Here is a 6,854-nt window from a genome sequence, read left to right as displayed (position 1 = left end):
AAAAAAAAAAAAAAAAAAAAAAAAAAAAAAAAAAAAAAAAAACTTTTGAAAGTAATAAATGAATACAGTAAAGTGACAGGATACAAAATCAACACACAAAAATCTATAACATTTCTCTACAAGAACAAGCAAGCTGAGGTAGAACTGAAGCAATCCCATTTACCATAGCCACAAAAAATATAACATTCCTAGGGATGAATCTAACCAAAGAAATCAAAGACTTCAACAAGGAAACTATTAAAACCTAACAAAGGAAATAGAAAATGACACAAAAAAGGGGAAGGACATCCCATGTTCCTGAATTGGAAGAGTTAATATAATCAAAATAGCAATTTTACCTTTTTAGAATATGGTACAGGAAAATCTGGATATCCACCCATAGAGAGATGAACTGGACCCCTATCTCTCACTATTAACAAAGATCAGCTCAAAGTGAATCAAAGATCTAAACCTAAGAGCTCAAACTATAAAAATACTGGTGGAAAACACTGGGGAAACTCTGGGAGAAACTAGGGTAGGCAAAGACTTCTTAAATAAGACCTCCAAAACACAGATAATAATCCCAAAACAGACAATTTGGATTACATCAGGTTAAATGGTTTCTACACAAAGACACAGTAATTAGTGTTAATATAAAATCCTCAGAATGAGAGAATATTTTTATAAAATATGCTTCAGATAAGGGATTGATAACCAGAATAAACAGGGAACTCAAGCAGCTTACCCTTAATAATGATCAACCTAATTAAGATATAGAAAAGTTAGCTGAACAAACAACTTTCTAAGGAAGGCATATGAACAGCCAAGAAGCATATGAAAAAAAAATGTTCAACATTCCTCACCAAAAGGGAGATGCAGATCAAAACCACAATGAGATATCACCTAACCCCATTCAGAATGGTGAAGATAAAAAAAAAAAAGATAAATACTAGCAGGGTTGTGATAAAAGGGGAACTCTCTACACTGTTGGTGGAAATGTAAATTGGTTTAGCCACTGTGGAGAACAATATGGAGGTTCTTCAATTATCTACAAATAGAACTACCATTTGATCCAGAAATTCCACTCCTGGGTTTCTACCCAAAGGATTGGAGAATACTCAGCAGAAAAGTGCTTGCACATCTATGTTTCTTGCAGCATTATACACAGTTGCTAACGCATAGAACCAACCCAAACGTCTATGAGCAGATGAATGGATTGAAAAAATGTGGCACATTTACTCTATGGAATACTACTTAGTCATAAAAAGACCCTTGATTTGATTGAATGTGGATAAAATGGAAGATATACAGCTGAGTGAAGAAAGCCAGGCCATGAAAGAGAGATATTGTATGTCTCCACTTAATATATACAGAGTGTTGGCACTCTATGGCATAAACTGAAAGCTTAAAGGATATAGAAGTATGGAAAATGGTTGTGGATACTAGAGACAGTGTGGGAAGACAGTGGGAGAAGGGGAGAGTGTGAAGAAAGAAATTTAGAAGAAAAGAGAAGCAAGACATTTATGTACACATAAATGGATTATTATCTGTTGATGATAATGTGTATAGTGCCCTAAACTGGACTGGCATGAAATGTATTCATGTTGGATAAATTCACTTTTCAAGCTAAGTGATGTATACTGATTGAATGTATAAAATAAATTAAAATAAAATAAAAATTAGATAACACTGGGACCAGCAGTTGGCATAATGGCTATGTCGCTGGACTCCTATGTAGTAGACTGCGGTTCGAGTCCCAGACCTAGAGGCTTAAACTCATGCTAGGTGTGTGTGCATGCATGCCCAAGATCCCAAGAAGAGAATGGAGGAGAAGGGACTGTGGTGTGGCCATCCCTCTGGGGGGGTGATTTCTCACTTTTTGTCTCTCTCTGTCTTTCTGGTGAGCATGCAAAAACTTCTAAAAAAAATGAGATAACATTTAACTTCAGTAAGAATAGCTAGAATAATAATAACAAAAACAAAACAAAACAAAACAAAACACTCACTTGGAAAGACACTTGTTCCTCTATGTTTATTGCAGCATTATTCACAATTGCTAAGACATAGTCAATCCAAGTGCCAAAAAACTAAAGACTGGGTTGAAAACAGGTGACACATATACACTATCCAATATTACTCAGCTCTGTGAAAACAATGAAACCCCTAATGTCTGATTCAAAGTAGTTGAATACAGAGGACATAATATTAAGCAGAGTAGGCCAGACTTTGAAAGAAAGACACTGAATATCCCCACTCAATATGCATGGAATGTTTGCACTCAATATCAGAAATGGAAAGATCTAAAGATATGAGTAGAGAGGGTAAGTGTAGGCACCAGAGATTGTAAGAGAGGGCACAGCATGGTTGAAAGTGGGTGGAAGGAGAAAAGGGAAGGAACAATTAACAGACAAAAGATGGTTAACTTCTCTGCTTAAAAAAAAAGTCTGGGGATGAGCAGTTAGGGTAATGGCTATGTCGTTGGACTCCCACGTAGTCTACTGCGGTTCGAGGCCCAGGCCTGGTGGCTTAAACTCACGCCGGGCGCGTATGCATATGTGCCCAGGATCCCAAGAGGAGACTGGAGGAGAAGGGATTGTGGTGTGGCCATCCTTCCTGGGAGGTGATTTCTCGCTTTCTGTCTCTCTGTCTGTCTGGTGAGCACATGCACCCTATAGCAAAAACCTCTCCAAAAAAAACGTATAATATTTACTTTAAAAACACAAATTACAGAAATAGCAGTTAGCATAATGGCTATGTCACTGGACTTTCGTGTACTTGACTGCTGTTCGAGTCCTGGACTCAGTGGCTTGAACGCATGCTGAGTGCATGTGCGTGTATGCCTAAGATCCTCAGAGAAAAAAATGGAGGAGAAGGGATTATGGCATGGCCATCTCCCTCAGGGGGGTGATTTCTTGCTTTCTGTCTCTCTGCCTCTCTCTGTCTTTCTGGAGAGCACACGTACTCTATAGCAAAAACCTCTCCAAAAATTAAAAAAAAATAAATTAAAAAATAACCCTTTTGACCAGTTAAAATACACAATAGACACCAAAGTCCACATTATAATCAAGAGTCATTAAGGTCCTAATATATGATGGAATGATGGACCCAAAAATGAAAGAAAAACTGTGGTTTCAAATATATTTCTCCCTCAAAGGATTTAAATGGTTTTACTTTTTAGCACAGATTTATTATTTTCCAAAAAGGATTACAACTCAGTACTGTAGCTTCCATAAAAAAATAAATAATAATAGCTATTATCTATGCCACTTGAAAAGAAATGATACCTTAGAAGCTCACATTGTCCGACAAGATGACTGAGAATTTACAAATAATTTTGTTGAGAGATTGGAAATGACATCAGGAACGGGGGGAAATGATCAAAGGAAAATCACTGGATATCAGAAAAAGCAGAAATTTAATTTAAAAACTTACTAAAATTATACAAATGGATTAAAATCAGAGGAATAGAAACTACCAGCAGTCAGAGGAGGATAAAGTTCTACTCCCCAAATGTGATCAAGAATCAAGAAATTAGCTCTGAGGCATTGAGGTTGGAAATAAGAGCACTTTCTTCTATTCCAAAAAAAAGTCAGTCCTTTTTATACCTTTCCCCCAAATAATCTTTTCAGAGTCCTCTTTATGTCTTTATTCCTCATACTGTAGGTAAAGAGGTTCAGCATGGGAGTGACGACATTGTACATCACTGAGGCTCTTGCACTTGAGTATGAGCTGTGGGTAGCACCAGCACTGAGGTACACATCTAGGACTGTACAATAATATAAGAATACAACTGAGAGGTGAGAGGCACAGGTGGAAAAGGCTTTGTACTTTCCCTGAGATGATGAGATGGCACGAATGGAGGAAATGATCTTAGAGTAAGAGTAAAGGATCCCAGAGAGGGGACCACCACTCAGCAGCACAGCTGTAAAATAGATCACCATGTCATTAAGAAAGGTGTCCGAACAGGCAATGTGGATCAGCTTACTAAGATCACAGTAGAAGTGGGAGATTTCCACATGTGGACAGAAGGACAACCACAACACCATTAGGCTATGTAATAATGCATGCAGGGCACTCATGGACCACAAAGCCAGAACAAGTTGTCCACAGAGCCAGGTGTTCATAATGACTGTATAGTGCAGGGGGTAACAGATGGCCACATACCAGTCATAGGCCATCACTGTCAGAAGAAAGTCATCCAACCCTGCAAAAAGAAAGACCATCTGGATGATGCAGCCTGCATAGGTGATGACCTTGCTCTGAGTCTGGATGTTGACCAGCATCTTTGGGACAGTGGTGGAGGTGAGACAGATGTCAGCAAAGGACAGGTTGGAGAGGTGGCCAGGATGATGAGCAGGTTTCCACACACAGTGATCAGGTACATGGAGAGGAAAAGCCCAAATATGAGGGGCTGCAATTCTGGTTCTTCTGAAAATCCCAGAAGAAGAAATTCTGAAATGTGTGTATCATTTCCTGGTTCCATGGTGACTCCCTGAAAAGAGGAAAATGTGATGGCTAATTTCACATGAACAGGTATTACTCTCATAGTTGAAATGCCATAGTTCGTGTTTTGTACTTACAAAGCTATTTTTTATATTTTTGTATGGATCTAATCTGCTTTAGGCTTTTGTAGTACCTTCTCTGCTTAGGACTTCTTATCTCAATTCTTTACTCCCATAGAACATGTATTCTGCAGAATTTTTAACTGATTTATTTCTTGACAAATAATAATAGTACATATTTATGGAGTAAAATGTAATGTTACAATCAAATTTTATTTGTTCTTTTTTTAATTTTAGTTTTAGTTTTACTATTGTGCACATGCACTCACTGGACACAGAGTCACAGAGAGAGAGGAAAAGTGAGAAATCACCTCACACAGGGAATGATCATACCACAATTCTTTTCTCTTAGGGTGTTGGGAGTGCATGCACATATGCCTGGCATTTTTTTTTCAAGTTGCTAGGTCTGGGACTTTAACTAGCCATCGACCATCTTCAATCTGGCCACCTTAACCACCACACCATCAGCTGGCCCAATAACTGTATTGTTGTATTCATTAAAAAAAAAAAAAAGAAAAAAAAAACCCTCTGGGACCAGCAGTTGGCTTGGAGGTTAAGGTGTTGGACTCCCCCAAGGTCAATTGTGGTTCGATTCCTGGACCTGATAACTGGTTCTCTCTCTCTCTCTCTTTTTCTCTCTCTCTTCTGGTCAAATTGAATAATCATAATAAAGATTAAAATAAAAACAGCTCGGTTCCCCTTTTTGCCAACCCCTTGTCAACCACCATTCTGTTGTCTGCTTCTTTGACTTTGACTACTTCAGATACCTTAGATAAGTGCAACTGTCAGTATTTTATTTCAAAAGTATTCCATGCATTGATCGCCTTATTTTTCTCTGTTGATTAGTATTCAGATAATTGTACTATAAGGTCATAGTTTGGGGGACAGGCAGATGTCATAGTGGTTAAGGTTCTGGTCTCCATCATGACCAATTGTGGTTCAATTCCTGAACCCAGAGGCTTGAAAATCACAATGGACAAGAGTGAATGTATGCCCAAAAGCTCAAGAAGAAATTGGAGTAATAGGGATTTCAGCATGCACATAAACCTGGGGTATGATTCCTCCCTCCTCTTTGTCTCTCTTTCTCTCTCAGGTGAGCAAATGTGCCCTATGGCAATAAAGGGGAAAAAGGTATTTATGTTTGCTACTGATGTAGAAAATTTTTTCTAAGTTAATTAACATTTGGAGTGGGTGGATGTGTACAGAATATTATGGCCTCTTAGACTTGATAACACAAAATCTATTATTTTTCACATTCACCCAGTATATATCTTTGTCAATCATCACATAAAATAATTCAAAGATCCTCTGAAAATTTTATTTTGGAACTTAAATTCATTAATAAAACCAAAAACTCATAAGAATAAAATATATGCAGACCCCAGAACATAAATAAAAACACTTACGTGGTTTGAAATAAAGTAAAATGCTAATAGACTCACCAACTTATTCAATTAACCAGCAAGAATATAGTTGCAAGTAAAAACTCTTTACCTGCTGATGATAACATGCATAGTTTTATTTACTGAACTGGTCTAAGAAGTATTTCAAGTCAGGTAAATTCGGTCTACAAGCCAAATGATATAGGGTGATTGAATGTTTAAAAAATAGTGATAATAAATAATAATAATAATCTGAAAAAATGAAAAGCTATTCGATTATAATGATGTGGATAGTAATGTCTTTGTCTTGACTAATATGCATGGAAACCTTGCTGGAAAAATATTTAATACACTGTAAATGTAGGTGTGATTAAATGTAAAATTAAAATAAAATAAAACTAACATTCTCATTTTAACCTTAGAATAATTTTTTAACCTGAATGTGAATGTGAAAGAAGATACTGTGTAATGCATGTCTTATAAACTACAGTTGCAAAGTATGAATTGCAGACAACCCATTTATCTGGATCTTTCAAAAATTATAGAAATATGCACAAATATACTTACTCCAAAACTTCTTTAAAAAGACTCAAAATTCATTGCACATCACATCACAACTCTAATTTCACCTTTCCAATTTCTTGAACTGCAAATTCCTGTGTACATGTTCTAAATTGATTGAATTCACTTTATTTCTCTTATTTCTTTTTCACCCTCATCCAACTGGAAGTCTATTTCCATCACTAAATTATCCACAATGATGCCTGCATTGTTCAGTCTGACAGACGCAGAACTTGTGAACATATTAAATACATTAATGAAAAATAACATGGTCAGACAAGTAACCAAACACATTGGTATCTTGGCTTTTGCTGGGTTGATTTGGTCTCTGGTGATCTCAGGTATATATCTTGGCATTCATTCTCTCTGA

The 6,854-nt window shown here is 36.8% G+C and overlaps 1 pseudogene; it reads right to left on the bottom strand.

Annotated features, from left to right (window-relative positions):
* Positions 1 to 3,578: 3,578 nt before the first annotated feature.
* Positions 3,579 to 4,462, bottom strand: LOC102500269 (olfactory receptor 7A17-like; annotated as a pseudogene).
* Between the last annotated feature and the right edge of the window lie 2,392 nt (positions 4,463 to 6,854).

Source organism: Tupaia chinensis, unplaced genomic scaffold (assembly GCF_000334495.1).
Source record: "Tupaia chinensis unplaced genomic scaffold, TupChi_1.0 Scaffold142061_1, whole genome shotgun sequence".
NCBI classification, from domain to species: domain Eukaryota; kingdom Metazoa; phylum Chordata; class Mammalia; order Scandentia; family Tupaiidae; genus Tupaia; species Tupaia belangeri.
The sequence above is the reverse complement of the archived record's forward strand: the minus strand, read 5'-3'. Positions and strand labels throughout refer to the sequence as shown.